General features: G+C 51.7%; 1 protein-coding gene across 2 annotated transcripts in view; it reads right to left on the bottom strand.

Annotated features, from left to right (window-relative positions):
- The window catches only part of ZMAT4 (zinc finger matrin-type 4), a 68,752-nt gene extending 51,609 nt beyond the window's left edge, over positions 1-17,143 (bottom strand). For both annotated transcript variants that reach the window (XM_049831281.1, XM_049831282.1), the window contains exon 1: positions 17,047-17,143. The gene's annotated coding sequence lies outside the window, so the exon portion shown is untranslated. The remainder of the gene's footprint in view (positions 1-17,046) is intronic.
- Between the last annotated feature and the right edge of the window lie 2,211 nt (positions 17,144-19,354).

The following is a 19,354-nucleotide window of genomic DNA, read 5'->3' as shown; positions in this document are numbered from 1 at the left end:
GTCGACACCAGAGGCTCCCAGCCTGGAGAGACCAACTCGCCCCCAGCTCCAGGAAAAGGTTTATTTGGGTATTCATGGTCTAGCAGACAAAAGACACAAATCTCAGAGCTCCTCTCCTGGCGCCCTTGCTCTCTGATTCTGCAGACACTTGCTTGTTTTCTCTTGCTATCTCCCTAGGTTTAATCTTCATTTACTCTGTCTAGAGAATGCTGCATTAAGAAACTTTCAAAGACACCAAAAGACGCTTTTAGGAGTACAAGAAGCGTTGCAAAATTGCATCAAAGGCAAAATAAAGCGGGGGGAAGAAATCTCACTTAAATACAGCAGATTGACATAAAGCAAACCAAAGAATCTCATTAAACCTCAATCCAGCAACCAAGACAGAGGCAGGTAATATTGCCTTCATTTGCATGCAGTTTGCCATGCCCACAGTATAAACTCTCATTGCAAAAATCAGAGTAAATCAAAAGCTGCTCAGTATTAGCTTAGCCCTTCATGCTCTGATAACAGATCCCAAGTCTATTCTGCCTCTAACATATGTGCATACAAATGGAGTTCTCTGTCCCCCCTCTATAGCAGCAGGGGCTAAACAGGCTTATCCAGGAACAGGATTTAACGTCTTTTCTCTAAGCAGTAACTTCTGATACAGGTATAGGATTTGTTAGCCTCAATATTGCCTGTTAGGTTTTATATGCCATTGTTACTACACAAGGATGTAATGCATCACAACAGGTCAATACAGTTATTATGCTGGCAACGTGAATGTTATGCAGCATGATTCATGTATAACTATTCAAGTTACCTAATAAAGTCCCTCTGGAGTGGCAGACCCTCAAGTAATGAATGCATGGAGAGCACAGTTACAGACTACACGCGACAGGAGCATCCCCAGTGCGCTGTCCCTGCAGGGGACTCCAGTACTGGCCGGTCCCACTCTGCTGTACGCGGCCACGGAAAGCAGAGTTTTAATGACTTCTCACCACACCACAGCTCGTCCCCTTTGGCAGCAGCACCCAAGCCCTGCTGCTGCCCCGGGCCCTTGGCTAAGGTCACTTGGCAGCTCTCGGCCAGCGCTGGCACCTGGCAATGACTCTGCTTTGACTCGGGAGCACAAGCTGCATCTCAGCAAAGGAGCAGCTCTGGGCTGCCTTCGCCCGGGAAGCACAGCAAGCCCAGGATTGCTAAAGCTCATGGGATGGCAGAGTCCCCTTTTCAGGGAGCAGAAATGTAACTGAGCGTCCTCCTCATGCTTAGGATCCTGGCAGAGGGTTTCACCGCTTGGTTTTGCATGCATTGCTTTTTAATAGTGATGAAAAGGACGGCAAGGCAGAGGAGTGAGGGATGGGGATTAGGCGGAACAGGAGAATAAATGGAAGCAAAGCCTCCTTCATGCTTTTGCATGAATATATTAGGCTAAACGGTAGAGAGGATTCAAGCATATGTAAGCTTGGCTACTTAAAATAATTAGAAAGCTCTGGTAACAATAACTGCTTTGGGCAAAATTTATTACGAAGGGTTTGACAAAAATAATAGATTCACCTTAGCAAGGAAGATTTCCACACAAGCAATCCACTACCAGCACCCATTTATACAACTCACCCTTGCAAAGCTGCCTCTAAAAACCTAGACAGCCTGAGAACAAGTTTAAACTCAAGTACCAGCTATTGACTTGAGAAAACAGACTTTTACCTGTCCCAAATAAATGCAAGAGAAGAGCAAAGTCTCTTCCCCTTCTCAGTAGCCTCCGAATTGTCTCTCTGCTGCTGGAGAGCCCCCATACAGCCTTACTGCCCAGAGTCCCTCCCTGAGGACTGACACCTTAAACTCAGCTGGTGCAACCTGCTGGCTCTGAATAGAACTTTTATGTTTGGTGGCTGTTAGCTGGTTCCTTTATTTTTCTTAAAACACGTTTTTTTTCTCTACTCTTCTATTTTCCTTTCTACGATAACACGCCAGAGCAGTACCTCAAAAGGATGTCAAGGTAATATGCAGTGAAATGAATGCGTGCACACGCATCTCCACGCCACGTGTTTTAAAAACAGGCTCTCTCACTGCCACGGTCCCCACGGTGCCACCGGCTGCTCTTGCGCGCAGACCACAAGAAAGGTGCAGGGCTGATATTTCCCTGGTGATCTATGCAGAGACCCTGTTAACGATGCACAAACCAAAACGAGGGACCTGTCTGCTTTCTACAAAGGGACTGGTACAGAGATGCTGTAACCGCAGCGAGGCAACCGCAGGTGGCCGGCTGATGGCATCTGTGCATAACTGCAAGGGCTCCCCTCTGCAGCAAGAGGCAGGCTCCAGACATGAAGCCCTGGGAAAAGAAAAACAGCTTTGTTGTGTGAGTACCTGACCTAAAAACAGTGCTTTACTCCCGCTCCAGAAAAGCTCCCTTTCCCCCCCCCCATTTTGTCTTGTCTCAGATACATTCTGCATTATTGCTTTGTGGGTCAATCCTAGCAGTGATTTATTAACTTCTTCTGCCTGCAAGTGTCATAAAGGGAGTTCATAAGCAATTCCTATTTATATATTTCTAATCACTTAATTCTACTCCGACTCTCCCTGCCTACAAGTGCCTAAACAGCTCCTAGAACTGACTAGCCTTTGGCTGATCCTCACTACGCAGCTCATCTTTGTCAAAAAGCAGAGTGGAAAGGAGGGGTTTTCTCCACGGCCAGCCATCAGCCTTCAGCGTGTCCACCACTGTAAAGCACCGCGCGCTTCCAGGACGCCCGAGGAGAACCGCAGATGCTGAGCAAGGAGGGACGTGTTCCCTGCATGCTCTCAGAGGCTTTTCTTGCTGAGAGTTGAAGAATTAACGCGTGACTCGCAGCCTTACCAGCAGAACTGAGACCGTTCCGCTGAGCAGAAGCGCTTGGTCTGCACATCAAGGTCTAAATATCAAAACTCTTGGTCTTCTCCTCCTCAGGTGGGGCACAAACGGTGGGGCCTCCACCACAAACATCGATCCCTTTGTCTCCTTTCAGTGGGGTTTATTATTGCCTCTTGTGCTGGCATTCAAATGTCGAGGTCCCCCTCCCTGCTTGAGATCACTAACCTCTGCACATATCAGCTCAGCATCTCCAGGAATGGCAAACTGTGTCATAAGAGACTTCATTTTAAATACCTTGTGCCATATGGCTACGATTCTTCTCAGCAGTTTCAGTGACTATAACAGCTTAATGAAAATCAATTTGATGGGGCTGACTCCAGTTTTTTGGCAACTGCTAGAAAGATGCTAACTAAGTTGCATTAAATTCTAGAGGACAGCAACGCACATATTAACATCAGAGACATTCAGAGCCAAATTCCTTTTTAAGGATATGCTTTGCACCAGCTGAATCCCACCAGACATGGCAAACATATACCTGTCACAAAGAAGAGAGGTGGAAGTGCACCTGCAATAAATGTTTTTCCAATCCAGAGCCAGCCAGGACAGTAAAACTTCTACAGGACCTCAGGGCTAGAACACCAGCTGGACGGGTGCGAGTTGCAGCAGCCCTTTGCCGTTGCGACAGCCCTTGGGGTCCTCACTCACGAGGCAGGAGCAGAAGCACAATCTGCAGTCGTTGCTAGTGAATACTTCCCATCATGTTTCTGATAAATACTGTTGTAATCTCCTTTCCGGCAATCTTCCCTCAGCAAGCCGCCTCTATTTTTATTGTTGTATACCCCCTGTTATCAAGTTCATCGCCCCCTTTTTTTGAGCAATGAGCTCAGGGAATAGGAAAAGAAGTTCTTTTAATAATAGGAAATTCACAACTGGTAGCAAGAGTTCCAGAGTACATGACAAACATGAACAAGACAGAGTTTTTCCACTTCCAAGTTTTGCCTTTTATATCACTTCACAGACTAACCTTGGTACTGTTCACTGTCAATTATTTCTGGTTTTCAACAATAAGTAGAAAACCATGAAAACCCCGAGAAGCTGCAGACAACTTCGTGTCATATCAGGGTAGGGAGTTTGAAAACGCAGAACCATCCCTCGCCTAACCAGCCTGTTGTCAGAAGCAGACGGCTTGCAGCTTTTCCAAGCGCTCCTCCTGCGCTACTTGCAAGCGCCCGCGCCGGCAGATCCCACGGCACTTAGAGCAACAGCTCAGGAGGGGACGTGGTAAATGGAGACAGCGAATGAAGGATCTAAATCTGAGATCAGAGCTAAGTCCCCGGGTAACCGCTGACTAAACTTTACAACACATGCCTCAGGTACAAGGATAAAAGTTACAGGCAGACATCCCAGAAGTTGCCGACTCGGCTGCCGCGACCGCAGAGCCGCACACCCGACCTCTTCCTCACCCAGCCGAGGCCCCAGAGAACGTGGAGCAGAAGGTGGCAACGACCTGTGCAACACATCCAAAGGCGAGCGGGAGAGCTGAGCCCGTCTGTCCCGCTTTGGCCACTGCCTCGCCGCGCTCCGCCAAAAGCGCCGGCACCCGCGGGAAAGAAACTGCTTCCACCGTCCCCGCTGGCCATGCCTCCCACTGGTTGCTTCCAGCTACGTTCCTGCCTTTCTGATTGAACTTCTTTTAATTATTTTTTTTTTAAAATCACTGCTTCTCAGTGCCAGATTTCCCCACTAGCCCACCCTAAACACAGGTTTAGGGGAGCATCCCCTCTGTGCAGGGCTGCTCGCCCCGACACAGCTCAGACCCACTTCCCTGCCTGCGACGACACTCGGGCAAAATCCCACCCACGTGTGCACGGACCCAGAGCAGCCACACCGAGATCATCAGCCGATACAAGAAAAACTGCCTTTGCACCAGCGTATCTGAAACCTTGGGGCACATCAGCCCCCCAGTCTGGCCCACCCGTGGTGCTGGGCACACACCAGCGTGCTTTGCCCTGTGCCGGGGCTGCCCCGCGGAGGTGTTCGATCACCTTGCCACCGAGGTGTTCGTTCAATCACCTCCTTGCTGTGATGCACCAGGAATTTCTGCACAGGTTCATTTTTCCTATTGTACAATCAAGGACAAGGAGCACTATATGATAAAGCACTGACATCAGCAGCTCAGTTTCTTCCAGTTAAGGGGAAAGAAAAAAATTGTGGTCCCTTATCCAATTTACTCTCAAGGGCCTTAATCACCTTTCCCAGAATTAACAGCTTCCAAACCCTCCGTATTGGAGCACTAGAGAAGTGGCAACTGAGCATGTGCATGAATGCCAAATGCAAACAAGAAGCCAAAAATTAAATGTCCTGATTTTCATGTTATGAATTATTTGCGGCTTTTGCTGCTGTCACTCTCCCGTGGATTAACATCTCGTGTAACACTTCCTGTTTTCTTCTGTTGTTTAATTTGTCTTGCAATAAAAAAAAAAAGTCTTTACTAATAATTAATGTGCTTTCAGCAACTCTGTCACTGCACTTACAACAAAGCATCTGAAGAAATGCAAAATACTGCCTTTTGAAGTGCCTTATTTCCCAGCACTATCAGCATGATGGATGGTTGAGCCTGTTCCACGAGTGCAATTCTCCTTCTGCTTTTCTCGCCTTGAGAAAGGAGCGCTCCAGGCGCTGGAGACCACAACAGGCTCTCAGCACAGAGAGCACCCGCCGGCTACCAAGAAAAAAAGAGCAGCTCATCAGAGCAGCACCGGACTGCCAGCTTTCCCCAGGGAAGAACATCAAGGAGAAGACAGAACGGGACGCCCTGTCCCACAGCAACAACTGCAGCTTGTGCAGCCCACCCTGAGCCTGGTGCAAGGGGCCAAATTCACAGCCGCAGGATCTGGGGTCTCCACCGGTACCAGCACCTGAATTTACTTGCTCTCCCTCTGCAGAGGTGGGACAGGGCCCTCGCCAGTGAGCGATGTAACGGAGCCCAGATGATCCTGCATCCCAGAGGTGATGCTGGCAGTGTCCTTACCCATGAAAAGCTCACTACGAGCCACACCTTCAGAAGATGCGTGTGCTATTTTCAGTTTTTCCTGTTCTCCTGCCAAACCAAGAGATGCTCCACGTCCCTCCAGCTGTGCTGCACATCTGCCGCCTCTGCCACGCTTCACCTTGCCTGCAATCCTCCTTTGGTTTGGGGTTTATCTGCCATCTCCCTACCCCCTCCTTTCCTGAAATCCTCCCCAGAGTCAATTTGCTTCAGTACTGCATTCAGCCTTTGATGCATTTTGACACGCTTTATTGGAGCCTTGAAAATCAGAACAAGATTGTGTATGGCATGAGCTGGGGAGCAGGAGAGATCCCGCACGTGTCTGCTGCATGTGTCAAAACACAGAGGAGAGGCTGCAGAGAGCAACACGGAGGAGACGGAGCCTCAGTGCAGACGAGCCTCAACCCCAGCATCCCAAATGCCCAACTTCGCGCTACTTAGCAGGACTAAGAAAGGGACACTCGGACAGCAACAGGGTCCCCTCAATGGACGGAGATGATGCTTTTGAAAGGAGCCTCGCAGCTCTCACGCTGTGGAGGGGAGAGTGCCTGCATCGGTGCTCGTTCCCCCACACCGGGAGAGTGCTGTCCTGCTCCATGCAAGGGGAGAGAAACGGCCCGTGGGACCACGAGAGCGGGCGCAGGGAAAGGAGGGACCGCTTGCACGCTCCTCTGCGTGGAATTCAGCCACAGGAGCAGGATCTCACCAGGGACGTCTTGCTGAATTCCACAGAGACTCATGAGCAGGGCGGGAGGGGAGCTGCCAGATGTTCCCACCTCCTCACAGGCATCACCGAGGTACCGTTTATAAATAGCAAAACCAAGGAAGAAATAAAAAAAAATTATCAACGTGTTAGGAAAAACAGTGCTTTCTGGCCAGAGAGAAGCCACGAGGGACAGATGATGCCTTCCAGACAGAAAAGCAGCAAGGCCAAGGCTCCAGGTGTGCGGGATGCTCCGCATCCCTTGACCAGCACCGCGCCACACAGCACAGCACCCGCTTGGCACAGGAGCAAACGACAGAGACGCAAGCTTATGCACAGCAGTAAAATCCAGCTGGTGCCTTTTTGACCTACTGCCTGTCTGAGATTGGAACAAAGGGCAGAGCCGAGGAAATTACAGGCGCGTAGATTTAGAGAGCAAAGGCAAGACCTGTTTGTGCAGCAGAGAACAAGCCCTCCCTGCCACAAATTGCCTCGGGGGTGATGAAGGAAGCATGCTGCCAAGTTTAAAGGGAGCTACACTGCAATTTTGAGAGTGGCAGCATCCCTTCCCTACAAATTCACGTATCCGGTTATACACATGCATTTTTCTAATTATTCACGCTACACCGTGCGGCAGGATTTAATTGCAAACATGTGCTGACTTGGGTAAAAATACATTTTTAAAAGGAAATTGATATATTGTGACTGTTTTAATAAAGTTTGTAGGAACTGAACGAAGAGCAATCACATTTCGTGCCTCAGGGCATCAATTCTGCATCCTGCACGCTTCAAGGAGGGGGCTCCGGCACTCGCTCCAGCGCAGCTGGGTGGCACGGCTTGGCCCCTTAGCAGCAGGGACAGCCCAGAAACCTCCTAAAAGAAGGGGCTAAACCAGACCCGTGCAGGCTTCGGCAGAGGCTGCACTCTGAGATGGAGGGGTTGATGAAGTCCGACGGCAGAGGGGAGCTGGAACAGGCAAGAACCAGGTACCCTGGCCTGGGACGTCTCTGCCGCTGGCATCTCCCTGCAGAAACAGGTTCCCCTCCGCTAAACCCCCGCCAAGCCCAACCTGGGGAAGAAGCCTGGTCCGACACAGCCTGGCACGAAGCCCTGGCACCCATCCTTTCCCTCCTGTCACCTCCCCTTTTAAATCCTCCCACTGCTCCCCTCTCCGCACTTCTTCCCACCCCTGCCCCCCCAGGGATGCATTTTTGGCAGCTCTCGCCGTGTCCCCAGCCACAAGCTCCAGGCACCCACGTTCCCCAAAGACCCTGCACCCCTCCGGAGACCCACATCCCCCCCCAGGGACCCCGGCAAGCGTCGGGGCGTCGCGGGGCCGGGAACACGGGGTACAGCGAGGCGCCTTACGAGCTCCCATGCTGCGGAGCCAGGGTTACCATGTGATGCTCGTGGGTTGCTATGGAAACGGTGGTTTCTCACAAAAAGAAAAAAAAAAAAAAAGAGGCAGAAATAGTCTCTAAGGCTCCCCAGAGCCCAGTCCACGCTGTCAGGCTGCAGGCATCCCGAAATTCGGGGGGTTGCTGCTGCCCTGCTCCGGTCCTTGCCCCACGGGTTGGTGCCGGGGCTGAGCCGCGGCAGGAGCCGACGTGGGGGGGAGAAGGCGGCGAGCGGCTCCCGCCCAGCCTTTCTCCGCAATTACAATCAGGACGCCACATTTATTTTTGGATAAGCAGGACCTACTTTTTCCTGTGGCTCCCTAATAACGTACAAACCAGGAGGAAGCGAGTCAAGCTGAATCCCGTGCCTGCAGCTCGTAGCCTCTGGTACTTTGCATAATCAGGGCTTGTCATTCCCCATCAGCTTCAGCTCGGAAACCCAAGAGGCAAAGCCATGTAAGGTGGCAACGAGCTTAGAAGAAGTCTTCAGAGAACAGATCTGTCCATTGCTGATGGGAGATTATTTTAATACTGGATTCCTTGATAAAAGCCTGTATGCTGGTCCAGGTGGCTAAGCTACAGCACCTCTTTACCAAAACCAGCTGCAGCCTCAACAGCACTAAACCCAAACCAGTTTAACGTCACTGCTTGCTTGCTGACAGCACTAAAAGCTCCCTGCCCAGCAAAGGTTAACGAAGTTAGTGACAGCAGAAGCAGAGATGCTCTCGGTTATCCTCACCGCTATCCGAGCTCCCGATATTTGCCAGCTGGAGCTGCCTCACCGCGTGCCACCCGGTGAGGATTTATAGGAGTCCAGGTCTCCCTGAGGCAGCCAAGCAGTGTTGGCCAGGAACCCTCCTTACTTGTAATGATTGATGGACTCTGTTCCCTTCAGCTACAGCTCCCCTGCTAGAGCAGAGTTTTTTGTAGTCAATGAAATGATTTAGAAACAAGACACCAGGAATGCAAATGCTTTGTGTCTAAGTCCCCTAGTTAGCATGGAGCAGCTAAGCCCCTGGCCTAATTTAATTGCACATCCAAATTCCCCATCCTCTACAGGGTATCAGCAGATTTCGTTAAACTTCTTCATATTATCGTGTAATTTGTCAATTAGTTTTGTGTGCAACAGCAAACAACAAGGAGCTTTGTCTTAAGTAAAACATAAAACATTTACATCCCTCCTACAGCCTTTTCTTTGCCCATCCTCGATTTAAAAAAGAAAAAACGCAACCCTTCTTTTGTTTGCATTCATTCTCTTCTAAGAAGCAGGAGCATCTCCTATGCTCATCCACACGGAGCAGAAGCATGCTGGACTTTTATGTCATACCTGCCTTGTATTTGGGAGCATTTCAGCAAGACACTTGGATAATTCATGCTTCATTTTCCCCTCTGGAAAAAAAAAAACAAAATCACAAACGCAACACTGTTCTGTCCCTTACTAACAGATGAGCAATGAGAAATGGTTCATCAATGCCCATTGTAGTGCTCCAGCTTCGCATGTGAAAGGGTCTCCAGAAACGCAAACTAGTCTATTTTTGTCAGTGAGAAATCAGACTGCCATTGCAGAAGGGCTGGAGCCGGGCACGCTCCAGGCTGGGCACCGGCTGCTCTTTTCAAAGACCGGCTCTGACTCCAGGGCTTGGAAAGTTCTCCCTCTCTCTGCATAGTCCGGGGACTCCTATTCCTACAGTATTTATTAGGCAACCTTGTGGTACTGAGAAGCAATAGAAAAGCATTAAAACAAGTTAATGTGTTTCATACAATATCAGTTTTCAAAGTGGGGCTTGTAAGTTATCCTTCAGTCCTGGCCACCAGCCTTCCTTTCTGGCTAGAGAGGAAACGAGGCTGAAAAATGCTTTTCGTATGTTCTGCAAAACCAAAAAAATCCCTGTGCTTTGGGTAGGGGCAGGAAAATACCTTTGCATCATGCGCACACAGATTCCAAACTCCTGAAAAGGCGCAGACTTCTCCAAAAAAAGCAGACCGAAGAGACATCTCAGCTATACCACCTACTAGAAGCAAAGAGGTCTAGACCTCGCAGTAGAGGATTTGGAGAAACAGGAAAGCATCCACCAGGTAACACCAAATTGCCAAAGTAAAGCATCACCTGGTACGATCAGAGCCAGATGAGAATTAAATGCTCATTAAACCAGGGCTCATTCCTAAAAAGACTGAACGTAAAGGGGTTCACCATGATCTGCATCAACTGGCAGAGATGATACGAAACAGCCCCACGACCTCCTCAGCACAAACAGCGACAGAGCTCCCTCTGCAACCATAACAGAGCTTGGTAATTTGAAAAAGCCTGAAATACAAACCAGCCTGCATTGCAGAAAGAGACTGTGAAACTCCTGAAGAGTTCCATAAATACAAATTAGTGACGATAACTGTAGACAGCACTGAAAACTCGGCTCCATCCTGCTTTGCAGTGTCATTTCTTGCCCGGTGTTGGAGCCGCACGCTACAAATGGGCTTCTCGCGTCCTTCTGTCTTGACACCCCGTCCAAGCACTGCCCCGTCCCCACACGTGGGTGATCCCCCGTGAACCCCCACCCTGTGCCGGGAGGACCCAGGGCCCCCAGGAGTGGGTGAGGGCAGATCATGGCGGGGGCACAGCCCGGCGCCTCTTCACCTCAGCACGGCAAGCTGAAATTGCAGTAAAAATATCTGACAATTAAAGAGAGAAAATAACAGGTCCCCGCACTCTGCGTGGCTCCCATCCCTGCCAGACTTCTGTGAACTACAGCCGCGTGCTTGAAAATTAGACGGATTAATTATTGCTACAATTAGTAGTATCGTTGAAGCATCTCTGGTGGCAGGAAGTAATATTGTCATACACTTGTGTCATCGCTCAATATTTTCAAATGAGCAGTTGGATCCACAGTTATCATCTCGATGCTTTCACCGGTGACATTGTAGGATGGAAAGCACAAAATTAATTAGCTTTTAGTTCAAGTCAAGCTAAACTCTCTCTCTCTCTGCCACATGCCGTCACCGAAGCCAGGACTCTGTAAAGCTCCAAGAGGTGGTAACCGTGGATGTGGAAGACACCAGCGTCCTGCGATGCACGGTTACGGCTGAGAGCAGGCGAAAACGCTCCGGGGTTCAGCCTGGCTCTGACTGCGGGCACCACTCGTGAGCACCGCGTGTAGTCTGCCGCGATTCCCAGCGTGGCCGTGGCAGGAGCCAGGGCTGCAAAAGAACCACGCCGGATCCACGGCCACTCCGCTATGGTGAGACCCGACTGCAGAGCCTGCTCAGCCATCCGACACGCCGGGGGCACGTGCATGCACACACGAACTTTTTGACTTTTTTTTTTTTTTCTTTCATGGTGGGAAGGTAAAATCCCACTAATCATTCCAGTCTCCCGCTTCTTCACCAAGAGCGTGCGGGCGCGTCCATGGGCCCCAGAGCCTTTCAAGGCACGGGCAAGATGGGCAGCACCTCCACACCACGATCTGGACCAAAACCCAGGGCTGGGGCTGGCCACGCTGCACCGGCGCCGTGCCAGCCTGAACACCTTAGCTGTGCACAGAGACCACGCGAGTTTCTACCTTTCTCACTAATACCATCAAGCTCACATGTGCTTATTATATTTCAAATAATAGAGGAGCTTGCACAGCATCCCATACAACAGGGAGTTTAACCAATTAATTTAAGGCTTCAAAAGCAGCGGGTGTTCAATTCCACCCTGTTCCTGAGGTTTCCAACAAGCCACTCTGGGTGCTGCAGATCCAGCTCTCAGAGCTTTTCCCTTTTTCTTTATGTAATTTTGAAACCAGTGTGTGCCTCATTTGCAGTTAGCTGCTGGGTGTCATGTCTGTGGCTGTATCCTTCAAGACAGCTTTAAATACCAATGTCTCACTTTGCCACCAAGTCCACCCACTGTTTTTAAGCGGCTGGATCAAATTTAGGAGCAGTTTTAAGGTCACAGCACACTTCCCTGCGTCTCCTAGCGTCGATACGGCTTTTTGAGAGCCACGTGCGCAGCTCCAGCCCACCCAGCTCACGGGCAGTCAGGGCCTTGTTCGGGTACCCTGTGCGACACCCACGCAAGTAACACGTATATGATATATAAGTAGATCAGAGGGGGAGACAGGTGACACCTCAAGTGCAGAGGCTGACCTACTGGAAAGGTTTATTTATACTCTCCCACCTCGTGGATTTGTTTCACCAACAAACATGAATTGGCAAGAAGCAGGTCCGAGCTTAACTGTATCTTCTACCTTATATCCCCTTTAACAAGGCAAAATAAATATATTTCTGCTTTGGAATCAAGAGGAACGCTACTCTTCTTCCCTGTTGCTTTCCAAATGAAGCTCCCGAAAGCCATTTTTGAAGCTTTCTGGTTGCATTTCCAGACCTGCTTCCCCTCTGTGCTCTGGAGAAATGGATTAAACGAGCCCTTTGAAGTGCTGCTGCTCACGAGCCACTCTGGGACGAGCTCGGCTCAGCTTTTTGTCACACGCTGGAAGGAGGACAGCAACCCCTACTCGCCTCCCGATTTCCCCCTCTTCCCACAGGTGCTGAGGGGAGACGGGGCTGGAGCCAACGCACCCCCCGAGGCAGGACAGGGTGCTCTCCCACTGCCTCCCTCCGAAAGCGACGCCCAGCTCGAGAGCAAGCCCCTCGCAGCCCGTGCGAGCCCTCTCCCTCCCATCTCATCCCCGTCCTCCGCTCAACCACATCTGCCCGGCACGAGGGCAGCACCCCACGAGCCGTCCCATCCACCCGGGTGCCCAGCAGTGGTGCCCAGCCAGCGACCACCTGCGCGGGTCCCTGCGGTAACACCTTCCAGGCTGGAGCCTTGACTTGGCATCACCAGATTTGCAGCATCTTGCAAAAAACTCCCAGGAGCAAACCTCGTACGTACGGGTAAAACGCTGTCATGGGGCAAACGCTGCGCCACGCGCGTGAATTCCCCCGCGCAGGGAGCCTGACGGCCAACGCAGGTTAAGCCACCAGCATCTCCTGCCAGCGCGATAAAGGCCTAAAAGCTGTCAAGCATTGCACGACAGGCAAGTTTTAATATTGAGAATATTCATCTCCAGCCATTTCTAGTTAATGGAACAAAGCAAACTGTCGAGAAAAATGGGAACATTACAGTAAAAACAACAACAAATTAAACTCTAATGCAATTAGAGAGCAATTAGGGATCTATCCTCTGGGAGCATTTTGGAGCTCTGGGTCTTTCTCAAAAATCTGATCTCTCTGCAACTTACTTTCTTTCTAATTAATAAATGAAGAAGCGAATGGCATGGCTCCCCCCACAGTCCCCTGCAAAATGCCATCTCCTGCTCTGCAGGAGCGGAAGGTGGTGGCAGGTAAAAGCGTTCACACCTCTGAGCTGAGGAGAAATGCAGCTGTCAGCAGAGCAAGGTGCAAATGCAGGGAGAACAGAAATCGTCGCCTGTGTCTGTTGCAAGGTGACCAGAAATGCAAAGACCCAAATGCTCTTGTGCAAGAGCCAGGCTGAGCCGGCAGGAGCAGACAGCGGAGCATAAGCGATCCTGGAAAACACTTTGTGTTTCCTATACACAGCTCCCACAAAAGCCACAGCCCAGAAAACTACGTATTTAATTCCTCTTGACTTTTTAAACTTACCCACGTATATAAGCCTATAAATAAGCACCCACTTCACCAAAATGCTCAAGTACGCTGCAGAAGGGAGCAGAATGCCCTTTGGGCATCGGTCTCTGCTGCGTCCTGGGCAGGGCACAAGGAGCCTTCAGCAGCCCAGGGTGGTCCGGCTGCCCCACGACCTGCACACAGCCTGGGCTCGCCTCTCGGCCACCCCAGCAAGTCTGGAAAGGAGCATTTGGCACGTCATTCCCTGGAGGGCAGGGGACATCGTGCGCGGTGCCAACAAAGCGCCCGAGAAATCGCAGAACTGAAACAAAGGGGCAAAGATGCACCATCCCATTAAGCCAGTGCCTCTCCTCTCTCATCCACAAGCTGCCTGAAGGTCACAGCTGCAAAACTGACAGAGCAAAGCCTGGCTCCCTTTAAACCTTCCTTCAGGGGATGCAAACACAGTAAATGCTCTCTGCAGAGGAGAGGATGGCATGGCGTGGAGGAAAGCCTTCCTCCTCTTTTCCTGAAGCTGCTGCTATTCCCGGGGGCAGCCCCGTCTGCACTATGCAACTCCAGTACTCGTCAGCGAGGGGTGTTTTTCACACTTTGTAAGGAATAATAAAGCTTCCATATGTCCTGCTACCTGCCCGGCAGCTGTCAGGGAGATGACCCCCCTATGTGTTCAGCTGTGCAATGGAGAGAGGTGGGAGCCTTGACCTTCATCTGTTTCTGTACCCAAATCCACCCTTGGGAACACCAGTAGCCCTATTTTGGCCTAGAAATTGGCCCAGTTCTGATCTCTCAAACCAGTTCTGGATCTCATGTCACACCTCTTTCCTTGGGAGCTTAACCCAGATAAAGCGAGACACCCAGATCTGACAGTGCCCGGGCCACCCAGTGCAAGGAGCAGCCAGGAGCAGCCCCAGGAGCCCTGACCTTGCCTGGCCATCTCAGACCTTGCAGCAATTTCTGAGGGTCTTCTGGGAGCCCTCCCGACTCTCAAGAACACCTTGCAGTGAAAAAGGGGCTGATTAAAGACTCACGGATCTGGAAAAGATGCCAACTTTTGGACAAAAGTTGCTTCTTGCAAAGGAATAACTCTCAAAAAATCCCCAATGTTATTGTCTACATTTGATCACTGATGGGGGGGGATGAGGGCTGTTTGCTGGTGGGCTTGGGGACTTTTTCCTCCTCCCAACAGCAAAAACCCCCTGCAGGGAGGGATGATAAATCCATAGCTGGACCAGAGCTGGCCATAGGCATTCCCAGGTAAATCTCTGGGCATGAAGAGGGGGACTCGGGTGGTGCAGTGCCATACACCGAGCCATAAATCCCCCAGGGAGAGAAAGGTGGGCTGCTTACTGGGAGCAAGGTGCTAAGTCAGCAGGGATCAACCAGCTGCACCAATTCCTTTCCAAACTGGAAGCAGCCAATAAACCAGAACCAGGCAAATACCAGCAAAACATCACCATACCTAGACAACACATTTTCAAGAAGGGCTAGTCAGCAATGCTGTGACTAGCTAGGGAGGCCTGCCAGGGGTGTAGTATATGCTGTATAACACACCTGGGAAAGTGGAAATGCAGCAGCACTCAATTTCCTCTGGGCTTTTCAGCACAGGAGAGGGCAGAGCAGGGCAGAAAAGCCTGAGGGAGGAAAGGTTGGATGCGGGAGGAAAGTTCAGACAGTGCAACTCAGAGCCAAGTGAAGTGACTTCTGAAACATGCCCGCTCAATTCAGCCAGCTACACACAGAAGTGGGGTGCAAACCACTATGTGCGGACAAGGATTAATTATTTGGAGTGACTCAGAAGTGACTAAGAATGAACAGATAAAATCAATTGGGAGAGGTGGAAATCAAGCCGAATTTTGGAACAGTCCCACCCCAGGATGCAGCCAGGAGGCAGGATCCTCCCCAGGGAAAGCGATTCAGGAGGTGCCAAAGCAGGTGCAGGGGCACAGGGATTAGGAGGTTTATAATCGATGGGTCTACACTGCTCTGGGAGTAATAAAGGATTCCTGCCCTCCTGCTTCTGATAAAATTGGGGGGAAAGACCCGTTTTCACTCTAGAGAGCTCCTGTACTGCCCCTCCCTCCTGTCCCTTCCTACAGTAGATGAGTCACCGTCTAGAACCTTTATCAAAATACCTCTTACAAAACTGTTTATCAAGACCCTCCCATTCCCCCCGTCACAACAGAGTGCAAGGAGAAGTGGCAGGAGATGCTCCAGGTCACTGTCCCTTTCCTGTGGAATGATGAGAGCCCCAAAGCTGAAACTCCTCTGCCCCGCATCCCCCCCTTCCAAGCTGCCCCTCTCCAGCAGCATCGCCCTGCTCCCCTGGGCTCACCTCTTACATTTCAGAGCCAGTTGTTTGTGTTTTGCAGATGGATTGCACGTGCTCATGCGAGAGCCAACGGCACAATCTCATGCAGAAAATGTAAACGGGTGATTTTTAACCGTCTCCTCAAGGCTTTGCAAACCTTTTTCTTCACCCGGTGCTGCACGCTAAGGTCACTTCAACAGCAGAGGAGGGCAAAAGGAGCGCCTGGCTGTCCTTTGGGCAGCCATCGGAGCATGTTTAACATCAGGAACCGAGGGGGCACTGCCCAGGTCTGGTATCCCTAATCGACGGATACAGATCGCCAGCAATTCAGACAGCTCGAGGGCCAGTTACCGGAGATCTTTCACGCAGCCCAAACCAGCAGTCGCCTCGTTCATGCTGCATAAGGGGCAGCTTTTGCTCAGGCTCTCGGACCCACGGACAGCTCCAGCGCAACACGTGGGGCCAGCCAGCCCCACGGAGATGCACAGCCCCGATCCCCCCTTCGCCGGCACCGTGCGGTCGTGCAGGCTGGCGGCTGCCTTCCCACCCGTGCTGCGGCCAGGCGGGTCAGGGCTGTCCCCGGGGACGGCAGCCCCCAGCCCCCTGCGCTCAGCTGCCTCCCTGGAAACCTGCTTTTCCTCTCTAAGCAGTGCCCAGTTGGGAAGTTCTCCAAACTTCCCAAGCAACAGAGAGAATAGGGCCGTTTTCCTGCATCTGCAGACACCCGTGCTCACACCCCGCAGCCCTAGGACCCCCCCCACCAGCTCCACACTGGGCTGTGGGGGTGCCTGCGTTCTGGAAGAGCACCCTGAGTTCCCAACAACCGGCTGGGAAAAGACCCCTTGTAATGCGGGGCTGGACCCCCTCGCCCAGCGCCTGCCACGGGTTGGGGGGGGGGGGGGGGGGAACACGGACACACGGCCAGCACAGGCACCGGCCCCCCCTGCCACAGGCTGGACCCCCCATCACGGGCTCCCCCTCCGCAGCGGCCATCAAACCCTATCCGGCAGCCGATCCCAGCGAGCGGCACAGATTCCCCCTCCCACTGCTCCCCCCCGCAAACGCTACCCTGAACAGCTCCCCATTTCCCCATAAACTTTCCTCCAACTCTAATCAACAGATTCGAGCAACAAGCGACAAGCCCTGCCAGGGATGCGTTGGTACCTTCGTGCCAGAGCCGCTCCAGCGATGCTGCCGGAGCAGGCGCACGCCGGAGCTGCGAGCAGGGCTCTTCTCTCCCCACGCAGCTCTTCCAGCAGCCCAGGCCAACTGTGCTGGGAAGGCGCTGGGCGATGCTCCGCTGGAGCTCCAGCTCCACCCCTAGCAGCAACGATTGGCTCCGCCGCGCTCTGCAAGGCTGCACCGGCTCCAGCAACCTCCCTCCGCATCCAGCTCCTACTATCGTATCAGCAAGAGCTTCTCCAGGACCGATTCCCACGGCCCGAGAAAGGCCCCTGGTCTTTGGGCAGGCTTGGCAGCTCAGGGGAAAGGCAGAGCTGGCCGAGGCAGAGCCTAAAGCAGAGCACCTGAAACGGTGGGAAAATACACGGATGGGAAAATACATGGATGTGCAAATCTGGGTTGCAGGGCAGAGGCTGCGAAGGGTATCGCAGGCTCCAGGGGAAACGTGTTTACTTCCCGATTCGTACTTTTGCAGGTGGCGCGCTTATTTTAATACCTTTGGGTTTAGGGAGCGAGCACACCTCCTCGTGCTGTAGGCGCCCGCCACGTGCCGTGCCGAGGGACGGTGGGAGGCAAGCCCCCCGCACGGGGATGAAGGGCAGGAACAGCTTTCTCAAAGCAGTGGCCAGAGGAGAGCAGGTACCAAAGTGAATGGGACGGGTTCATCTTCAGCCAAAGGATAGTCACAGGCTCCCTTGGGCAGGACTGATGGGACACAGAAGCCAACCATAGAATCACAGAATCATTTAGGTTGGAAAAGAGCTTCAAGATCGAGTCCAACCGTCAACCATGCCCACTAAACCATGTTCTGGAGTGCCTTGTCTACGCGCTTTTTTAATCCCTCCAGGGATGGTGACTCAACCGCTTCCCTGGGCAGCCTGTTCCAATGCCTGACAACCCTTTCAGTAAAGAAATTTTTCCTAATATCCAACCTAAACCTCCCCTGCCGCAACTTGAGGCCATTTCTTCTTGTCCTATCTCCAGCCACCTGACAGAAGAGACCAGCACCCACCTCACCACAACCCCCTTTCAGGTTGGAACAAGCACCCAAGGCCAGGGGCAGAGCAGAGGAGGGCAAGGCAATAAACAAGGAAAGGAGCAATTGGGGGGATGCAGACCCCTGCAAGCCATACGAGATGAGGACACAATCCCTAATACAGCACCACGCACACATGCCCAGGAGTCTGTAATACACAGCCAGGCTTAAACCAAACCGATCTCCCCAGTCTGAAATCCAGTAACAGCTGAACCTAGAAAGAGAGTTGACTTTCCTTATTGTATCCTCCAGGCAAAGCCACTTCAGAGTTCAGACTGAAAGGTCTGAAAACCAGGGTGTAGACAAGCACAATCCCATACAGTTCCCCTCTGCTGACGCCAAACTTCAGCGGCAATGTCATCTCACTACCCTCCTTTCTGCTTATAACGAAATAAGGAGGGCGAGGACCAGCTTGGCACCGTGGAGGGTTTCTGTCCCAGCTTTGCTGAATTGGCAGGCACCTCAACTGCCAGCCCATGAGCCTTACTGCTCGCAGGTTAGTTAAGAAATGGGGACACGATGGAGCAGAGGGAGGTTGTGCTCCAAAGCCTTGTGGGGTGACATTTCCAATCTGCGATGCATACGCAAACAGCGAGAAAGGCAGTTAATCTGGCTCTGCTTCACCTCCCTCTGTTCCCATAATGTCTCTCAGCAGGGATGAGGGTGCTGGGTGTCTGCAGGGGAGGGGAGATGTCTCAAAGGTCTTTGCAGCTCAAGGCAACAGGGGCTTGCACCCTGGAGGAACTGGAGGATACTCGTCTTGCACGCCGAGATGTGGAAAGGCTCCTTTATGTCTTCACTTCCAAAGCCAGGTAAACCAAGCACGCTTCATTCCCCTTCTGAACATTTGGCCGATCAAAGCGCTTACAGGCCTCCCGCTTCTCTCACGAAAGAGCTCTGCTGTCTAGGTATCACTTTGCCAGAGCCCGATAAAGATGCTGTATCTTAAGCGATGCGCCTTATTGGAAAGTATATGTTGCATACATAACAGAGTAATAGCAAAATCTGACTGGTACCCTGGGCGAGAGGTCTCCAGGCTCTTACAGATTAGCTACAGCTGGTGGTCGCTAAGGGAGTACCTGGAGTACCTTTAAGAAGTGAGTCTATTTAGTTTGGTTTGCTTCTGTTAAATATACCTTGCAGTCTCAGGGATTTTGTCTGTGCAAAGTAGCTGGCTGAGCCACACTGCTGCACTTTTGCTATCGGGTATCTGGAGCCTCACCTAGGTGGTGGAATGGACTTTAAATCAGCCTT

The sequence above is a fragment of the Accipiter gentilis genome, chromosome 28, assembly GCF_929443795.1.
Source record: "Accipiter gentilis chromosome 28, bAccGen1.1, whole genome shotgun sequence".
NCBI lineage: Eukaryota > Metazoa > Chordata > Aves > Accipitriformes > Accipitridae > Astur > Astur gentilis.
This window is presented reverse-complemented; position numbering and strand designations above follow the sequence as displayed.